Raw genomic sequence first — 22,348 nt, 5'->3', positions numbered from 1 at the left:
TTTCCGGCCTTCTTTTGAAGGGTTCCATACCTAAAGAACGGAACATAATATTATGTTAGTAACTTTTGCCGTTTTTCGTGTGAAACTAATAATAAGGGAGCCTGGGATGCTCATCATAAATTAGATTTGGTAGATTAGATGCTAAAAAAAATAAATGGTTACATATTTTTTTCGACTTTAATGATAATTTTTATTACTTTGGCTTTCTGATATCATCAGAAAACATGAGCGATTATTCAGGAGAGTATTTCGAGTTTCAAAATAAGTAATAAATTAACCGCGCACGTGGCTTGATAACAGAAATATAAGGGTTTTATTTTGGAACCCTCCCATTCCATTACGTTACGCTCAAATCGTCCGATTTTCGAAATGCACACCTTTCAACACACCTACCTTATCTTTATCTGACGAGGTTGAGTATTAAAAATATTAAGGGCCAAGTATGACTTGGTGGAGGTACTGAACAACGTGCAAGGGATATATGGAGAGACTTTAGAAGTGAGAGAGGGAGACCCTTATGTTCATCTGCCTCGCTCGTGTGACTGCAAAAATCCCCTCTTCGGCTTACTATAACTAAACTTTTGACGGCCCCCGTGGTATGTGCAGTGGATTTACAAAACGGAGGTCTTGGGTTCGATTCCCGGCTGGGCCAATTGAGGTTTTCTTAATTGGTCTAGGTCTGGCTGGGAGGCTTCGGCCGGGGCTAGTTACCGCCCTAAAGGTAAAGACGTACAGCCAAGCGATTTAGCGTTCCGGTACGACGTCGTGTAGAAACCGAAAGAGGTGTGGATTTTCATCCTACTCCTAACAATTTAGCCCGCTTCTACCTTATATTGCATCATCACTAACCATCAGGTGAGATTGTAGTCAAGAGCTAACTTGTAAAGAAAAAAAATCTGCGTAGTCTGCTAGTCAATGTACATACATGTGTTATTTAAGAAAGTCTTGAAGTATTGTGCGATCACCGTTACGTTAGCCACACACGGTCAAATCTGCAGCGCGCTTATTTGATACACCTACAGCTAGCAGGTTAGTTATAAAATAACGTACCCAAGGATCGTGGACAATCTATCCGGCCAACCACAACAATGTATACTGCTAGACATGAAAAACATTTTAGGATCGACAAAAGAATAATGGCGCTCCTTTTATACAATTACCGACACATACTAATATGTACTAATATGTCAAAAATAAAGCTTAGGGATGTGAAAGTCATAAAAATATCGAAACTATACCTACCCATCATGCTATGTCGATATTTTTTTCACTGCTCACATTTCTTAGCGCACTAGATTGCGATTCCGCTATTTACACTCGTCTGCGAACTTTTTGCCTAAAACACGTCTTATTCGAATAAAATTTTATGTTTTTAGGATGCCTATATTAAAATGTATTTGTTCGTCATTAACAACGTAGTTGCCAAGGAAACGAACGATGACATAGCGCTGTAACTTTACAGAATTCACGTAACTACTGTTCAGTAGCGTGCACGTCATAGATGCAACATGCGCTGCCTACCCTGAGGACTCATTACTAATCTGAATTGCAAAAGGAATTTTCCGCTGTGTATTTATTATTACAAAGTTATTTGTACGTATAGTGCATACCCTAGTTAAAAACCCTATGCACGCTACCGCTACTGTTAGAGTCAGATCCCAGTCACGCTAGACTTACTTGATTTGAAGAAAGATTAAACTTTCGAGATTGGTAGTAAGTATAACATAAACATAGAAAGAAATGGATACTCGCTAAGCTGAAAGCAGGGCAGTTTTACATTCTGTAAAGTTATAGTGTGACATCGCTCGTTTCCATAGCAACTTCGTTGATAGTGACATTTTATTTTTGACATCCCATAGAAAAAATAGTTCAAATTCTAATAAAACTTGTTATATGCAAATGTGTGAATGAATCACACCTCAGGTATCAAAGGTGGAACTTAGACTTGACATTAAAGTTGATCGTGTGTGACTGCCATTACGTCTGCGAATCTCTAATTTATTTGGATGATCTTATAGATGTTATCAATTAATTGGAGTGAACACAGCTGTTGTTCGCCCCGATCTCGGATCCGGTTTGTGTGCTCAGCACATTTCGTTTTATTTTGTGTTTGATAGAGCCGCGTATCGCAGTCACATCTGATGGAAAGTGGTGATACAGACGTAGATGTAATGCGCAAGATTGGGTATAGGTAGCTTGGGATTAATCAAGGAAAATATTGCTTATGTATATACTAAACTTATCTTTAATCTTTCTTTCTCTGTGGTTAGTCAGTAATTTTTAGGCTTTATACCACTAGCAGTCGCTATTGGCTTCGTTCGTGATCTTCAAGAACAGACATTAATACAAAATTTTCCCCCACAGCTATTCTTCTACCTTCTTCTCGCTTTGACAGTTTTAGAATTATTGATGTAGAAAATTATACATAAAGCCTTTATTAATATAGTCCAATATTCAATAAAATCCCAAATTCAACCTTAAGGATTGAGTTTAAGGTTAAATTTACAAATGCGGCTACTTGAATTGAGTGCCAAGAAGTTGTGTTTGGCACTCATTCAGTAGGAACGTTTTTAGTCGCAGATTGTGCATCCAATTTCTAATAGGAGATCGATGACTGTAAAATTTAAAAACAGCCTTTTATTGGCTTAGAAAAACTTCTTTCGATACATCTAATCTCAAAATGCTTACAAAAATCACGCAACACGTGTGATGTGACGTTTTAAAGTTTTCAATTATAGAAAATAATCTTCAGACCAAGGCCGAAAACCGGGAACACGGAACTGAAGCTGACATAAACATCGAATTCCTAACTCATGAATAAGAAATGTATATAGGATCACGATTTGGAACTGCTTGATAGTTTGAAAGGAAATATTGAATAGACACCTCGTTGGTTCAGTGGTTAGCATGTGTGGCTTTGAGTTTTGAGGTCCTGGATTCGAGTTTTCTTTTTTTTTTCTTTTCCTACCATCCTTTCTACCATCACGTGGCAACAACGTGTTTAACTCGTGTTCTAACTGATCAGTAGGTAGACAATATTACAATGTTATTTTTCGCTTTTTAGTTTTTGACATGTTTGTGAGTTTGAAGGCGGTTGTTTTTTAAAACATATATATTTTCCATTTTTTAATGTAAACATAATGAGATTACATTTATATAAAACTAGCTGACGCCGCGCGGTTTCACCCGCGTGGTTTCCGTTCCCGTAGGAATACGGGGATAAATTATAGCCTTCCTAGAATTAATAGAATAGAATATATCTTTATTTGTCCACACACGAGTAATAAAATAAAATAAAATAAACAAACAGAACATACAAATATCTGGTCGTGGACAAAACAGGTATCCACCTCAGCACGATGCCACAGCGAGCTGTGGCGCTGGTTTTCAGGTGAAACCTTGTGAAAAACGGGCTATCTAACACTGAAAGAATTTTTCAAATCGGACTTTACGCTCGAAAAACATAACCCTCCTTACGCAGTCGGGTAAACTGTGGTTCAAATTCAAAGTTGTGGTTCTTTTAGAAATAGGTCCTTATCATAATGCTGACTATTATAATAATGAGCACCAGAGATAAATAATAAGACATTATGCTTGTATATATGTGTATTGTCAGAATGTTCTCGAATTTCACAAGGTTATTCGCTTTCAAAATATGAAACCTGTATTTTAACGATGTGTTTAAAGAAAATTTTATGAAAGCATGCACTGAACATTTTCATACCACGAATGTTGTGAGATTTTCTTAATTTTAGAATTTAATATTCTACCTACACGTACACTTTTATTGCCTTAACAAATACTTTACTAAAACAATTTTACTTTCCATAATAAGAAATACTTAAGGTATTCTTATACCAAGAGTTTATGCAAGCTAAAATATCTCTTCTGTTTGCTTGTACAATATCAAAGAAAATTCTTTTGTTTTCCGCTACCTTATCTAACTTACTTAGACTTAATAATCTTGTGATCGATAGCCAATCTCGGGAAATTATGTTTTTTTATTCGTTAAAAAAAGTAGCCTATGTCTTAATTTATTTTCGTTTTAAATTTTATTCAAATCGCTTTAGTAGTTGCGACTTTAAAGAGTAACAAACTTCTATACAAACTTTCGCATTTATAATATTGGTAGGATAGTAGAATTGTTGGAGGAAGCAATAAGGTTGCATAACTTTAATAAATACATTAACACACAACACAACAGACAGATGAAGTCGCGAGCGTCTGCTAGTAGTTAATATATTCGAAGGAAATTCATTCCTGCATTTATCTGAGGAAAAAGTATTTAAAGTTTCATAGCAAACAATTTTAGCACAATTTCAAGAGTCTCAGGCGTTTACTTGAAAACTTTATATCGTTGAGTCTTTATACTTCTATACTAATATTATAAAGCTGAAGAGTTTGTTTGTTTGTTTGATTGAACGCTAATCTCAGGAACTACTGGTCTGATTTGAAAAATTCTCTCAGTGTTAGATAGCCCATTTATCGAGGAAGGCTTTAGGCTACATATTATCCCCGTATTCTTACGGGAACGGGAACCACGCGGGTGAAACCGCGTCAGATGGTACTTTAATGCGAGTCAATGCGTTCGTTAGAACAACTTACTGATCCAATGGCTTCCAATCTTTGTCATTAAGAGCTCGTCGATTGTGTAGTAACCTCAAATAAGTAAATGTTTTTAACACATTGCTTAAACTTATGCATTGGCAGGTCCATAACTGTCTTGGGAATCTTGTTATAGAAGTGACTTAACCAAACCTTCGTCACGCAATAGTTCTAACAAATATTGTTGTTCATAGTTTTTTGCATTTATTTTTAATTTATTCGTTTACACTTTACAATAACGCATACACACTGCAAGTGTAAATGTCTCCTAATCCAGTTATCGCTCGAATTAGCTCTATGACACGCGCGCTGGCAATATTGCTATGCTTTAGATAACCCACCCAAATATACACTACGCTAGAATCACATTAACTTTACGGTGCAGGTTAAGGGTTCAGCATGTGGCAACTTTTCAGTTGTGTGCATTTGAAGAAATTAAATATCACGTGTCTCAAACGGTGAAGGAAAACATCGTGAGGAAACCTGCACACCAGAGAAGTTCTTAATTCTCTGCGTGTGTGAAGTCTGCCAATCCGCATTGGGCCAGCGTCGTGGACTATTGGTCTAACCCCTCTAATTCTAAGAGGAGACTCGAGCTCAGCAGTGAGCCGTATATGGGTTGATAACGAACGAAATGTGGCAGAAAACTCTAAGAAGATGCCAGGATTTGTGATCTGGATGTAGGTTTAATGGGTATACTTATATATGCCTAACATTTCACATCGTTACTTGATATCCTGCTAGATATTTTATTTTTTTGGGAAAAATAATTAAAAATAACCGTGTTCTGTTACCAGTTGTTAACCTTACGTGGTCACACATTCCAAACCAACCGATGGATCAAAGAATTTTTTGCACTGCAATTTGTCTGTCGTTAACCAATATTTTATTACAGTGACGGTTATTAATGAATGTTATGATTTTTGCGCTTTTGATCTGAATGAGTCATCGGTTCGGTGAACGATAGTTATCAGAAGTTAGTAGATGGTCATCATTAATAATAAGCTTTTTATGTAACTTGCTTAGATCATATTTTGTTAGGCAAATATTGTAGGCGTTTAGCAAAAACTTGCTTTATGCCTCCTCTTTAAAACTTGACTACCAAAACCAAAAGAATAAACAGATTCTTCCGTTCTTAGACCTCCTTAATCCGGTCCTCTTGCAAAATCCGTTCTTAGCGGATCTCTACTATCTGTATACTATCTCCCTGCCAAATTTCATCTTTGTATGTCAAACGGTTTTGAGATTTCGTGATGAATGACCTTTCGCATTTATATATTAAGATGAAGCTAAAATTTTACTTATGGTCCCTGATTCAGGAACAGACTTCATGACTAAAAAGGTCTTTCCGAACGAAAATTTGTGAAATGCTTAGACCACACAATAAAACTGAATAAATAGGGACCTAACCTAAAGTTTTATATGCACTGGAGTTGGGTATGAGTGAATATTGTGGTTTATTTAGAATTAGGTATGAGTGAATACCAAGATCTTTGTCTGCTTAAAGAAGGCCCTCTCTATAACTGCTATATTCTGATATCCAACGTGGGGCAAAGAATGCGACCGTCGATTTGTCCTTAAATGACAGCTAGGTCACATATTTTCTCTCTGTGATACGATGCGCTCAGACGTGATAGCCCAGTGGATATGACCTTTGTTTCTGTTTCCGGAGGGCATAGGTTCATTTTGTTGTGTGCATTTTAAGAAATTAAGTATCACGTGTCTCAAACGGTGAAGGAAAACATCGTGAGAACACCTGCACACCAGAAAATTTTCTTAATTCTCTACGTGTGTGAAGTCTGCCAATCCGCATTGGGCCAGCGTAGTGGACTATTGGTCTTAACCCCTCTCATTCTGTGAGGTGACTCGAGCTCAGCAGTAAGCCGAATATGGGTTGATAATACTCATTCTCGGTAAATTAATTGATACAAAGATTCATCTATCTGAAGTTTGTAATTATTTTATCTATCTTAATTTATATAAAAACGAAAGGTCGTATGGAAAATCAGCAACAGCTTGACGTATAAAGATGTTTGGTGTGGAGGTAGTTTATTGTTAAGACCTGGACATCTGCTACGAAAAAGTTTTTGCGGGAGAGACAGATTGAGGAGGACTAAGGGTGGAAGTCCGCTAGTTACTTATCTATAAAGGAGAATGGCAAGGTTGCATGTTTTTGGGACTAGCAGATAGAAGTTACGTACATAATGGAAACCCATTAATAGTTATCAATCGTGATTAAACTAAGAAAAAAGCAAATGGTAACCAATCTTGAAAAGCAGGGAGAAAAAAGATATACCTTAAAATTAGAAGGTACCCAATCTATGCATACGAATAAATGTGAAGTTTATACAGAAAAACACCGCCGCTGACATACAACTGCGTGATTGTTTTATAAATAAGACAAGGCGTTTCGGTCGTAGGCAACTAGTAGAAAAATTTTACTATGCTAAGTATAGAAGTAATCTTGATTCCCGTTCTGTAAAATCCCACTTTCGCCATCCTCCTTTATAACTTTGTTTTCGTTCTTGCTTCTTTGTTTGTGTGATTCCTCTGAGATGAACGCACAAGTGATAAATGTATATGACGCTTAAGGAAAGTACAAGGTCTTAATATAATGCAGGCTGTCACGGTCGCGTATAGAGCCATCACAAAGCGTGTAGCGAGCCGACAAAGACTCGGACAGGCTCGTCCGAATGGCGAGGGTGTAAGGTTACGGCCATGATTGTAGGGCAACCATTACGTTCATTAATTTATGGAATTCTTATAGTAGTTTACTTTATAGTGATTTTTAACTTCCCAGTATTACTAACTAATTAGTACATTACTAAGACTTGATCGCTAACTATGGGCCTCATAAGAAGGCTCAGAGTCACACAGCGAGCGATGGAACGAGCTATGTTAGGAGTATCTCTGCGTGATCGAATCAGAAATGCAGAGATCCGCAGAAGAACCAAAGTCACCGACATAGCTCAACGAGTTGCGTAGCTGAAGTGGCAATGGGCACATAGTTCGAAGAGCCGATGAACGTTGGGGTCCCAAAGTGCTGGAATGGCGACCCCGCACTAGTAAGCGCAGTGTTAGTCGACCCCCCGCCAGGTGGACTGACGAGACAAGCGAGTCGCAGGGATTCGCTGGATGCAGGTGGCTCAGTATTGTGATGTTTGGAAATCCCTACAAAAGGCCTGCGTCCTGCAGTGGACGTCCATCGGCTGATATGATGATGATGATGACGAGTTCGTTTCATGTAGGATGGTGCGGATGACAGTTCGTTTTGCTTTTGAAAGTTAGCCGCGATTCATGATAGTACGTATTATAAACGTCGTACAGGCGACTGTCACCGTACCCATGCTATCTGAAAAACACTTTAGGGAAGATAAAGACATCACACAATTTTTTTTAATCGAATTTACATCAGATGTTGACGTTTTGATAGCCTAGGAAGCTTTTCTGACTATTGTGTATGTCTGTGTGAGTAGTATGTATGTACATTCTCACTCTTTTGAACTCTTTCACCGATTATTATAAAACTTTATCGACATTAAACAAGTGACACTTTTTGTCTTTTTGCCTGTGAAATGAAATCCCCTGATGGTAAGTGTAGACAAGGCTTAAGGTAGAGCACGCTTGCCTAGAAGATGCCTATTCTTGTCAGGTTTGCTTGTATTCCTTTAAACCGCAGAATATAAAAAAAAACAACTTCTGCGAATTTTCTAACGCGTGGAAGCCTTACGTCTCGACGGTTGCGTTCTTGCCAACCGAGGCGAATAATATACCACATAATGTGTCTATTATCGTCACTCCATTATGTGCCTTAATCCAGTGACATAAAAGGGAAAATCCTTTGAACTTTGTATCAGTGTAATTAGATATCAATTTGCCGATACTTATTGATTGATGTAGTAACTTAGCGACCGAGTAAGTCGTGCTCAGTAAACTTATACAATAAATTGTTAAATCTTCGGACGTTAATTAATTATAATTTAATTAAACTGCCTCCAGAATCATCTGCATGAATAAGAAGAACGAAAGTCCTTTATTTTCTCCCTGACCCTAACATAGGGATAATGACATTTTTTTAAATTATATAAAAAAAAGAGTATGCAAATAGTAAATCAATTTTGTAGAAGTAACAGAGTATCCTACTAATACTATAAACGCGAAAGTTTGTATGGATGTTTGGATGTTTGTTACTCTATAACGCCGCTACTACTGAAGCGATTTAGCTGAAATTTGGAATGGAAATAGATTTTTCCCTGGATTAACACTTAGGCTACTTTTTATGTCGAAACAATCCATGGTTTCCCGAAATTTTCCAAAACTTATGATTTTGATGATATGTATGTTTGTTATTCTTTCACGCCTCGACTTCTGAACCGAATTAGCTTAAATTTGGTAATAAGATATATTATAGCCTGGATTAACACATAGGCTACAATTTATCCCGGAAAAATCCATGGTTCCCGAGGGATTCGTGAAAAACTAAATTCCACGCGGACGATGTCGCGGGCGTCCGCTAGTATAAAATGTATGATACCGATTCTGTTCTGACGCGGCACGACACGACACGTCAGACAAATATAAATGCGGCTTATGGCTGCATCATTTATTTATATATAAAGTTGTAGATAAGGGCACGTAGAGTTAGGAGCTTGAATCTCCATTAAATCAAATATCTTACATAAAAAAAAAATTTGTTGAGATCTTTTACTTCAATTTTTTTATGTCAATCCAGTTTACAAATTGAAAAAAAACACCGTGGAAATTTCAACAATTATTATATCCATTCATAGGTACAAACGATTCTAGTCAAACATGTAGTCAAACCAAAAACATTCCCAAAAATCTAAACTAAACTAAACCAAAAAAAAAAAACAAAAACTATAAAAATTTTAATAAAAATGTTAGAAGTGATACTATACGATGCGTCGTGACTGTTTAAAGTTAAAGTTGAGTGATCCCACCCCAGTGTCAGTGAACTTGTTCTGCTCCCAATCTGATGATGAGAGTGATAGAGGCGGCAGGAGTTCCAGGAGTTCCAGAAGTAGAGCTGATGATGCCAACATGATTCCATCAATAACAGCCACACAAGTGAGTTAATTTTGGCCTTGAAAATGCAGATTTTTCTCATTATAATATAAGCGGACGCCTCGCAGTTTCACCTGCATAGTACCCGTCCCCGTGCGAATACGAAGATAAAATATAGTTTACGATACTCACAAATAACTTGGCTTTCTAGTGGTGAAAGAATTTTAGAAATCGGTTCAGCATATACAAAGATATGGCTGCTGCGAGCTGAAGAGCTGTCGGCTTGAGACCGTTGTGTTTAGATGTCCGAAGTCCATGCTAGAGGCCTATGTCCAGCCGTGAACGTCCATCGGCTGATAATGATGATGATGGTGATATCCAGAGACTGTTCCCTACAACACCACAAACTTTACCTCTTAAAATATTAGTATATATATATATTATTTGTTTGTTTGTTGCTTTACGCCTTTAGATAAGGCTCTTAGTTTCGCGATCACGGTCCACGACTGCCGGTTACAAGTCACGGTTACTTCTATATATCTATTAATCGGTTACCAGACTACAGTTAAAAGATTAGTTAAGTACATTCTAGAAGCACTCCAATAAATTCAAAAAGTAGAGCCGTATCTACGAATATATCATTATTATGGAAAGCACTCAGAATAGTTTAAATTATAAAATAGACTTACATTGTAGTGCGTCGTTCTGCGTACACTTAAGTACACAAAGGCTTAAACAAATGTACGGTGTAGCCTTTAGGCACACTGTGCTAAGCATATTATATGCGCCCGTAAAAGCCTTTCGCGATTGTACTCACGGGTGCTATTAAAATTAAAACGCGTGTTGTATTCTCGTGAATGTCACTGTATTTGTATTTTTTGTTGTTTTAATATTTTCATATTTTTTTTAGTCCTTTAGAACCCAGTGTTATTTACTTGAGCGTGATCTAGCCTTCCATACTAGATTTCTATGCCCTGCCACTTTGGGTTTCTTTGCTCTAGGATACCAGAGAAAAGACTCCAGTGAAATAAGTAGGTGACACCAGATTTTCAGCATAAAACATGGCAATACAGATAGTGGAACTAGATGTTTTACTTTGCCAACATAATAATTATGTTATATCATAAGAATAGAGATTTTTATAATCTTAATTATCTGGTTTCCAAAACTATAAATGAATATTTCATTTTATAGATTTTTTTTCAATTATACAACCGCTAAAGGTGTTTAAGAAGAAGTAGTTAGTTGCAAATATTTTCTTTTATAGATTTAGAAAATTGTAACGTAAAATACGTTGCTCTTACAATTCTGATTAAATTTATCGTATTTTAGATATAACTTACTATTATACAGGGCGATTATTACTGTTATAAAGAACGATAGGCTTTATTAACAATCATGCTTTAGTACTTAAATCTGTTATAAATATTATCAAAGTATGTTTTCGTTTGATAAAAGCTTCAACTAGGCCACGGACATCGTGATAAAATTAATAGCATACTACCGCTACAGCGCAAGTTGTAAGTAATGGAGTTTTCATTTACTGAAAATGCGGATGACGTCACTATTCGACTACAGCATATCCGTCAAAGAGTTGCAGATGTCCTTGAGCGCTCATCGTGGGACTGCTTTTAAGTCGTATTTTCATTGTTTGGTAGAGTTTTTCTTCTCTGAAAACACAAACACATTACTTACCTTTAGCTTCTTTTATACAATGAGAAATCTAAGTTTTCGTCACTAAATATAGTGACGGAAACCTAGAAAATAGGGAGGTAGATATGAAAGAATAAGTACTGAGAATATGGCTACGTATGTAATTTTTCTACAACTAATTTAAATCATCCACTTCGACAAACTATGGTCATTGGATTAATAGTAACATTTGCAACATTATTGCTATATACGACCGTATTGTTCAATAAAGTTATCGAAAAATCGACTTAACTGTTGAGATTGATACTAGTCAGGCGTGGTGAAAACATGTTTTATTTTAATAAACATAAATTGTGATTTTTTCAATAAAGCCAAAATTATTGGCATTTCATCATTTTCGTGTATTTTATTTTATTTTAAATTTGTATACGTATAAAAACGCCACATAGGTATTAGTAACGTTATCCTTTAATTGTGACAGCTCGCTGTCGGTTTCTTAATCCCCAATCCCATTATCTATCAATATCATACATCTGTAAACAGTGAACAGTATTAACCTCTAAATTATAATCTTTACTTTTCGTTTTAGTTTCACCAAAGACAAAACAATCTTAACATAAATTGTGTTACATTTGTTTATAATCAATCTAATGAGAGTAATAATGGTGAAAATATTAATCAATAACTCACGATTGCGAAAACAAATACGTTAATCGGCGCCTGTAACGTATTTAAGAGAATAAAGAGAGAACTGTAGTACTCTTAGTTGCATCTGTTTTGTGGTAAACTATTATAATGTTATTGTTTTGAATATAATCAGGCGTTACTTTGCAGAAGTCCATTATGAAATTAAATATGAAATACTGGACTATGAAATAAAAGACTAATAAACTAAGACGAAATATATAATGAAATAAAAGACTATCTGGTAATTTGTTTTTGAGTTTTTCTTTCTCAATACTTTAGGATTTTCCAATCAACAACACAGTTCCAAAAAAAAAAACCGAATCTCGATCGCCTAGATATTAGGAAAGATTAAGTGCTGTTGGTTAGTAATGTAATGTGTTGTTTAAAGATATTTATATCTTTTTCTTTCTTTATATTTTTTTGCAAGCAGCATGCCTCACTATCTACTTACTAATATTATAAAAGCGAAACTTTACTTGAAAGTGTGTATGTATTACTCTTTTACGCCTCAACTACAGAACCAGTTTGGCTAAAATTTAAAATTAAAAAAAAAAAAATTAAAAACGACTATAGCTAATATACACCCTGAGTTACCGCAAATACTTATTTTAATCCCATGGCGAGAGAAAAAAAAATATTTTAAAAAATAACTGGCATTAAAAAAATAATAGGCAAAAATTTCAATTAATAACTTATTAACAGTAGCATCGAATCCCTTAAGTGGTTAATGGAAATACCAACCATTGAAGTTGCGTTCACAGGCTATGTCATAACAATGAAATTTATGTCTCGGAGGCTTTTTATCCAGCCTCTTTGCTTGCTTAATTGCAGAAACGCAAATAAATCTTTGATCTCTTTATCGCACGAGCATAACTAGTTGTTATGACGACTTTATCTGCGCAGAATTCTCTTTACTTAGATAACTATAGCATTTTATTAAATACTAGCAGACGCTGCGCAGTTTCCCCTGCGTGGTTCTCGTTCCCGTAGGAGTACGGTGATAGCCTATAGCACTCGGGGAGAGTTTAGCTTCCCAACAGTGAAAGAATTTTTAAAATCGCTTCAGTACTATCCAATGCAAACAAGCAATCAAATCTATCCTATTTATAATATTAGTATAGATTAAGTACTAGTAGAACTGTTTTATCCCCGTTATTACCATTCCCCTGTCAGGTATTTTCAATGCCCATGCCCACATAGCGCGCTGTAAGCTTGAATAAACTTGATCGTGTGTGGCTGGCGTTACCCTTAATTTATTTAGTCTACGTCTCTGCTTCAAACATGTATTATTTTTTCAGTTAGATAGGAATCATCAAATCAAATCAAAATTCATTTATTTCAAGTAGACTAAACCAAAATTTGCACGAGAGTATTTTTAACAGACGTTAAAAAAGCGTTCAAATATAATATGCAATTAAAAGAAGGTCTATTTTCAACGCCCAAAATTTTAAATGCAACACTGCTCGAATAAAAACCGTCGTGTTTTAAAAACGCTGTCATGTGAACATATACTTGGGAATGCATTTGTTGTACTTGAACGCTTTTTTAAAAAAGCTCTCGTGCGAATGTGGGCATAGTAAACACAAGCACTTTTTAAACGTCAAGTTCGACTATTTGTGAATACTTTACTACCAGCTCGGAAGGCAGGTTCTGCTGAGAAGAGCCGGCAAGAAACTCAACAGTTGTTCTTTTTAAAAAGAAATCATACATACAAACATAATTTACAATACATAGTTAAAATAATTACAATAATTTTTTTTTTCACTTTCTGTGTGATGGTAGAAGCTGATTCAACGGCCTTCAAGTATCTTTATCATTAAGAAAATCATCAATTGTATAGTAACATCGACTTAATAAATGTTTTTATTACATTACTTGACTTGATTGTTTCTTTCCTGGGCCTTTACTTGACTTACTTATGCATTTTGTTAGTATATAAGTCAAATCAAATCAAATCAAAAATCATTTATTTCAAGTAGGCTCAGTTTACAAGCACTTTTGACACGTCAGTTGACTATTTGTAAAGATTCTACCACCGGTTCGGAAGGCAGGTTCTGCTGAGAAGATACCGGCAAGAAACTCAACAGTTGCTCTTTTGAAAAAGTCATACAGTATTATAATTTACAATTGATAACAATTACAATTTCTTATAGTTTTATTTCCTGTGTGAAGGTGGAAGCTGATCCAATGGCCTCCAAGCGCTTTTATCTTTAAGGAACTCATCAATGTTGTAGTAACCTCGACTAAGTAAATGTTTTTTAACACATTGCTTAAAGCTATGCATTGGCAGGTCCATCACAGTCTTGGGGATCTTGTTATAGAAGAGTACACCCAAACCTACAAAAGATTTTTTTACTCTTTGGAGACGATATGCAGAAATAACTAACTTATGCCCGTGTCTAGTAAGACGTGGGTTTAAATCTCCTTTTCGTTTGTACAAATTAATATTTTGTCTTACATAGATTATGCTGTTATATATATATTGACAGGCTACTGTTAGTATACCTATTTCTTTAAACTTTTGATGAAGGGACTCGCGTGATTTTAGTTGATATATTGCTAGGGATTAATTGATATAAGCTAGGGAGTATATTTATATTTATATCTCTCTTTTGTTTACTTACCCGTGGCTTTCTTCGACGTATAAAAGAACACTTGACAACTGTTGACGCTACAAAGTAAAGTAGGGACGCCACTTACGAGGGTTATGTAGAAAATTTTTTAAAGCTTTTAAAGCTATATGCTAAATTATGGACGTGACCTCTATGTAGAACATCTACCGGCCTCCTCCCTCTTATGTAATAGGAGAGAGATAGTGATACAAGTTCCTCGATTACAGGTATTAACATTCATTGTATATGTTATTGTGGAGGGGGTAACCGTTGCTATAAATAAGAGGATATTTAATGATTTGAGCTCAGTTGTTTGTGAGGCAGCGTAGATACCGTCACGCTGCCAGTCTGGTTAGTGATTTTGTGCAATAACGCTTTGTGATGTAATTATTGTTTATCATAAATTGTTTAGTGTGGACATGGAGAACATGTCGGGCAGGGAAGGTGAGTGTTCATGTATTTTAAAGGGATCCCTTAAACCTACTCTCAAGGTCATAAGTCCTGGGACCTACTCGAGGTGTTTCCTCTACAAAAAAATAGTACAATCACTGTCGCTGCTACCAATCACGTGTCATTAGATTAGGCTTAGGGTGATAAGCGTGCAGTTGATAGATGCAAAAATACCCTGTCTACTCTAAGGACGGATTATGAGTTTGTATTAGAGAAGAGCAGTGATAGCCCAGTGGATATGACCTCTGCCTCAGATTCCGAAGGTTCGAATCCGGTCCAATCCGCATTTTAAGAAATAAAATATTCGGCCGCATTCACATCCCATATTTGGCTCACTGTTGAGCACGAGTCTCCTCTCAGAATGAGAGGGGTTAGGTTTAGTTCACCATGCTGGCCAAATGCGGATTGGCATAAGTCACACACCTAGAGAATTAGAAAGTTCTCACGATGTTTTTCCTTCACCGTTTGAGACACGTGATATTTAATTTCTTTTGAGTATTATTGTCACATTTTTTAAAAATACAAGTAATGCTTAAGTACAATGTAGAATATTCAAAGTTTGGTTTGAATTAAGTAAGTAGTATTAAAACTGTGAAGTTTATTTTGAAGTTATCCTGTAGGAAATTTTGCTTTACTTAAAGCTTTTAACAGCAGGAAATACGGAAATCAACTCAAAGTTTAAAGCTCCGACTTGAGATAAGTTGTTTTAAAACCTTTTTAACTTACTTAATTGGTTTTTAGAGGGTAATACTTGACAGAGTAAGTTTATCACTAATGCTGTGTTGTGCATAGATGCAAAAATGCTCTGCCTATCCTGATGATTTATTACGAATCTTAGGTCTCGTACACACCATGTTTTTAAAAAGCGGGATCTTTTATATTTATTTGTTTATACTTTATTTGTACACCACAACATAAGAAAAAACAAATAACAATAAAGAAAAAAGTATAGCACAGAAGTAGGATACAAAAGGCCTTATCGCTACGTAGCGATTTCTTCCAGGCAACCTTAAATGCACCTTTTCTTTCCCTTCGATGCACGTTTTTAAAACGCGCATCAATGGCGCATTTAATAAACGTGGTGTGCACAGGCTCTTATTGGAGGAGGAATTTTCTATTCTGTGCTTTTTGTACATATAGTGCCTACCCTAATTGAAAACCTTGTGCGTGCCAAAATAAAAATGCGTGTCTAAATAGTCAAAGCCTATAAGAGATCAACACTTTGGACATTATGAACATGACATACAGAGGGCCTAATGGCAGTTTGATACTGTGACGATCGCATTAACGTAAACGAGAATTTCTACGGAATTGAAACAGCGCCATGTAGTGGCACTACTGCACAACTGTTTCAATTCCATATAAATTCGCGTTTACGTCAACGCGATAGTAACAGTATGAAAACATTGAAAACTCCCACTAGGTACATAGATCTAAACTACTGATTTGCATCCCTCATCCATACTGTTTTTCCTTCACCGTTTGAGACACGGTTTACCATTCACGGAGATTCACTAGTCACACTATTATAAAGGCGAAAGTTTGTGTGTAAGTGTGTAAGTGTGTAAGTATGTTTGTTCCTCTTTTACGCTGCGGTTACTGAAGCGATTTGGCTGAAATTTGGAATGGAAATAGATTTTACTCTGGATTAACACATAGACTACTTTTCATCCCGGAAAAATCCATGGTTCCCGCGGGATTTGTGAAAAACTGAAATCCACGCGGAGGTCCGCTAGTCATATAATATAAAAGTCTTATATTAAAATTTATTTGGTTGATTATTAAAATATTTTACATATCCAAACAAACAAAAGCTAACCAAAAAATTGTATTTTTTGCTAGAATCTCTCGTATATTTTCACTGTAATACTTTTAGACAAAGCATTCTTTGTTCGCTTTGGACTCGTTTGTTTTATTCTGACTGTACATTGGCGAATATCTTAGTCAGCCCCGGGTCCAAGATTTTTGAGATAAAAGCAGAAAATTGATTATGACGCCTACTCTATTAATTTTATAATAGTACCTTCTTAAATAAAGGTTACATTATATTTTATGGGTGATATAATTTGTGAATTGGATAATAAATAGGAACCATACTAATATTATAAACTAGCTGATGCCCGTTCCTGTAGGAATACGGGAACAATATATAGCCTATAGCCTTTCTCGATAAATGGGCTATCTAACACTGAAATAATTTTTCAAATCGAAGCAGTAGTTCCTTAGATTAGCGCATCAACTAAACAAACTCTTCAGCTTTATAATATTAGTATATATGTGAAAGAGTGTGTGTCTGTCTGTCTGTTTGTTTGTTTATCCGTCTTTCACGGTATAACGAAGTGATTAATTGACGTGATTTTGTAAGTGGAGATAACTTACTGAGACATATTATAGCCTGGAGGCTACTTTTTATCCCGGAAAAATCCATGTTCCCGAGGGATTTGTGAAAAACTAAATTCCACGCGGACGAAGTCGCGGGCGCGAGTATTATATAGTAAATAATTGTAAAGAAATGGGCCTCATCGATACAGGTCTAAATATTTCTTGTAATAATATTTATACGTGTGACGAAACAGGTAATTTTTCGTCTGTATGAAATTCAGTTTTTCACAAATACCGCAGGAACTATGGATTTTTACATTTTGTTTTTTTTTATTCTACAAGTTAGCCCTTGACTACAATCACACCTGATGCTAAGTGATCAAAGATGGAATCGGGCTAAATTGTTAGGAGAACGATGAAACCCACACCGCTTTCGGTTTCTCCACGACATCGTACCGGAACGATAAATCGCTTGGCGGTACGTCTTTGTTGGTAGGGTGGTAACTAGCCACGGCCTCCCACCAGCCAAAATTAATGTCTGTATGAAATTTAGTTTTTCACAAATCCCGCAGGACCTGTGGATTTTTCCGTAATAAAAAGTAAAACAAATACTTAAATTAAGTAATATTAGAACATACGTGAACAGACAACGTTCGTCGTTGACCTTTCTCAAATATTGACTATTCGTATTCCGATATCGTAGAATTACATCGGATTCACCTTCGAGTTAGATCGATAGAGATAAGATAACTCGAACCAAACCGTTTCGAGATTTTGCCTGCACAGTTGTTTATTTCATAAAAGATGCACCAAAAATAAGGCCGCCTTTACATTCTTACATTTTTAAATCCATACTTTACTAATATTATAGAGGTAAAGTTTGTGATATTATACGGATATCTCTGGATCTACTAAACCGATTTTGAAAATTCTTTTACCATCAGATAGCCACGTTCTTTGTGAGTTTTATAGGCTATATAATACTTACAAGTATATTTAATCTCCGTATTCTCATGGGATGGGATCTATGCGGGCAAAACTGCCGGACGTCGGCTAGTTAACAATAAAGTTATTAGCTAATTGGATCAGAAGTTTTCAGAATTTGCGAACATACAAACTAGCGACATAAAGAAACCTTTTTTTTGAAAGGGAAAAAAATTATAACTTTTTTTCAGTAATAATAATAATAATAAAAGCCTTTTATTCAGACAGTATTATAGTTAAAATTATTATCTATATTAAGTATTCTATTACTGACATTTCTAACATAAATATTATATTTAATTCCTTACACTATATTACACACTTAATTATTTGTTTTGCATCAATATCCCTCTGTCTGTCTGTATGCCACTGTCGGCAAAGGCCTCCTCCAACTTTCTCCATTTTTCTCTATCCTGTGCAGTTCTTGATCACGTACCAGTTTTTTCAGTAAGATTATAATAATAGCCTTTTTAACAATTTACCTTAACATATACTTTACAAAAAAAAATACGACACGGATAAATCGTTTTGCTTTTCAACATATGCCTCCCCAAGATGTTCCATTCTTTGCGATCATAAATTTGCTTTTCCAAAGTGTTCCTACTGTGTAATCTACAAATAATCTTCCCATCTTCTGAATCGCCTGCCGCGTCTCCTTTCGGTCTCTATGGTACCACATGTCTATAACTCAGACCAATTATAGAAGGACCAGTATTGCACCCATATTCACTAGCAAAATTGTCTGTCATTTTCCGAACAAAACGAGCTTAGATTTGGTGCATATCTTATACTAAACTAGAAGTTCTTGCCCTTTTTTACACCATTCAACTACATAAAAATGTATTATTAAGCAGCTCCTTAACCGACGAATTCAATTACAACTATGAAACATCGATTCTTTGTAGACAGTTTATAAAATAGCGTTAGATCGTTGATCATATGCTTTGGCAGAAAAGTAACGTCTAGCGAGGCAGGTCTTATACAATAATTGGTCTGAGGTCTATAAAGATAGTCAGAGCTAAAACAATTGAATACAATGTCTTTTGACCAACTTAATAAAATGATTGATCCAATTAAGCGCATAATTAACCATTTTCCATAACCATTATTGGAACCATTGCCCAACCCTAAATTCAGACACTTCAATTGTATCCAAAGCTCATGTGCATTGCTATAATAAACCTGGAAACGCTACTAAACGACACCATTACATACCTAAACACACGCAACCCATAATCAACCCTATCATTTAAATCAAACGGTTTAAAATCCAATGACACATTCACTCTACAATGTTGCAATCTTACCTATTTGGTCTTTGTTACTTGTTACCATTTTATTAACTTTCACCGATTTAAAGATTGACGTAACAATGGGAACACAGTTACCCGGTGTTACAAACGTGTTACAGAGGCGTTACCGTGTTACAAACTTACCTATAGAACGAACCTGCAATCGCCAGACCTACTTTATTTTATTAAGGCTGAAAGTTGCTCACGCTCTAACCATAGGTAATAGTAAAGCTAACCTTTTCGCCAATTTGGTCTTTAACAAACTATTAAAATAAACAATAAAACAACTGAGAAATGTCATCTACCTACTGTATGATATGCACAAAGGGTTGTCCGTAGACACCGGATGACATTTGTTACATATAATCTCAATTTCGTATATGTCAACTAACATACGTTGAAGTTGGTGAATTAGCCTGCAGGATCCGAGGAACATCTTCACAATTGATAACTATCAAGCAAATTTTCCGTAAGTAGCTTCATCTTGATGACACGTTTATCTTTTTTATTTACGAGATTTCTTAATTTTTGTAGCTAGGTAGTAGCGAAGGAATAACGAATTACTTGGGCGGTCTGGCCTTTGTGTTTATACATTGAAGATTATGCACAGAAGTGATTCTTCTTAACACAAAATAAGTCATTCTTTCGTGTCATTTAGTATGGAGCGCAGATACCGTGTTACTTCTACAAAGTTGCTTTACTATTAGCATACTCTTAATTAATATACAATTTATATACAAGCACTGTTGTCATCCCATATTAAGCCGAGAATAATATTAAAAATACACTTTTTACTTGGACGGTCTGGACGCTTGAAATCTTACAAGGCCACGGCAGTGACAAACACACAGCCTTCATAAAAACATGAAACCATCTGGCAGTTGTTACAAAGTCCTTTAATGCTCAATTGCCGATTTAAATCAATTTTGTATAGATTTTATGACGTGACAACGTCTTATAATCGATGGAGCCGGCTGCACACTCGAAAAAAGATGACAACAAGAAATAAAGTATATTCTGGTCTATGAAGATTATAAAACAGTTTTTTAAAAATTAATATTTTCTTTAGAAAAAGGCAACCATTCCATCACTATTTTCTTATGACGTTGTCACGTTCAACTATCGTCAGTAAACCGACTTTACAGATAACCGATTTTTTTAAACTGAATAAAGAGTTTTGATTTTTTCGGTTTGAAAATGAGGTATGTCTGGCAGTCGCAGGTTTGTATTCCACTAGTTAGCATACGTCACTATCTGTCAATACTCAATAGTGTCTGCAATAACTTCGTTACGAGGACGGGCTGGTGTTCGAAAGGTCACAAGTTCGATCGATACCTTCGCTCAAGCTTAACGAACGGTCCTACCTTTTTACCATAGACAAAGGGAAAAGTGTTTACCTTGTTTATTTATTTGGCTGTCTAAGGCGTTTGAGCTCCCAAACGTATGCAAAGACTTAGACGTGGCTTTTTCTTAGAAATAACTAAGTTTTTAGCTATACATACACTCGAATTAAGAACCTCATCCTTTTTTGAAGTCGGTTAACACACTCCATAATGTTTTCTGCAAAAGGAAAAAGTTTATTAATAGGTAATCATTTTCCTCAATTCACATTCTGAAGGTGGATGTAACGATCGAGTTTGGATGCCTAAAATAACATATGAAATGCAGAGCTCGTTTAGATAACTCTGTATTTTGGGAGCCGCGGTTCAGGTATAACTGAAGTTTTAACGAGCTTTGCTCTACATCGAAATAATTAATAAACTTCGCCGTAGGACCCTACTAACTACGGGCAGATTGTTTTGTTTAACTGTTGAACCTATGTTCAAAAACCTGGACATAAGAAAAGCTCAATATAACATAATGTTAAGAAATTAAGAATTCAGTTTTTCACAAATCCCTCGGGAACCATGGATTTTTCCAGGATGAAATGTAGCCTATGTGTTAATCCAGTGTAAAACCTATTTCCATTTCAAATTTCAGCCAAATCGGTTCTGTAGTTGCGGCGTTAAAGAATAACAAACATCCAAATATAAATCCATACAACATACATACAAACTTTTGAGCTTATAATAATAGAAGGATAATATTAAGAAATATACAAATAACATCAAGAAAACCTTGATTGGCCTGGCCGATTGAGGTTTTCTTAATTGGTCCAAGTTTTTGCTGGTAGTAGGGTTTGGCCGTGGCTAGTTTACCCTACGGGCAAAGTCGTACTGCCAAGCGATTTAGCGTTCTGGTACGATGTCGTGTAGAAACCGAAAGGCGTGTGGATTGTCACCCTGAACCTAACAAGTTAGTCCTCTTCCATCTTAGATTGCATCATCACTTACCATCAGGTCAATTGTAGTCAAGGGCTAACTTGTAAAGAAAAAAAAAAGAAAAAAGTACTGTGTATTTTATATGTAGGTAGGTCATCGGTCCGAGTGACGTGTTTAGAGAGTCGTTTCTTCAATTTTTTCTTCTACTTCTTCTGCCTTTCCACTCAAGAGCCTACAGCAATTACAAAATCAGAATCTATACTCATATTATAAAGCTGAAGAGTTCGTTTGTTTGTTTGATTGTACGCGCTAATCTCAGGAATTACTGGTCTAATTTGAAAAATTATTTCAGTGTTAAATAGTCCATTTATTGATGAAAGCTATAGACTTTATATTGTCCCCGTATTCTTACGGGAACGGGAACCACGCGGCGTCAGCTAGTAAAATACGAGTAGAT

The 22,348-nt window shown here is 35.8% G+C and overlaps 1 protein-coding gene across 6 annotated transcripts in view; it reads left to right on the top strand.

Moving 5' to 3' along the window:
- Positions 1-22,348, top strand: part of LOC112044531 (rho guanine nucleotide exchange factor 17) — a 150,753-nt gene that overhangs the window by 104,221 nt on the left and 24,184 nt on the right. The gene's annotated exons all lie outside the window — the stretch shown is intronic.

Source organism: Bicyclus anynana, chromosome 22 (genome assembly GCF_947172395.1).
Source record: "Bicyclus anynana chromosome 22, ilBicAnyn1.1, whole genome shotgun sequence".
Lineage (NCBI taxonomy): Eukaryota > Metazoa > Arthropoda > Insecta > Lepidoptera > Nymphalidae > Bicyclus > Bicyclus anynana.
The sequence above is the reverse complement of the archived record's forward strand: the minus strand, read 5'-3'. Positions and strand labels throughout refer to the sequence as shown.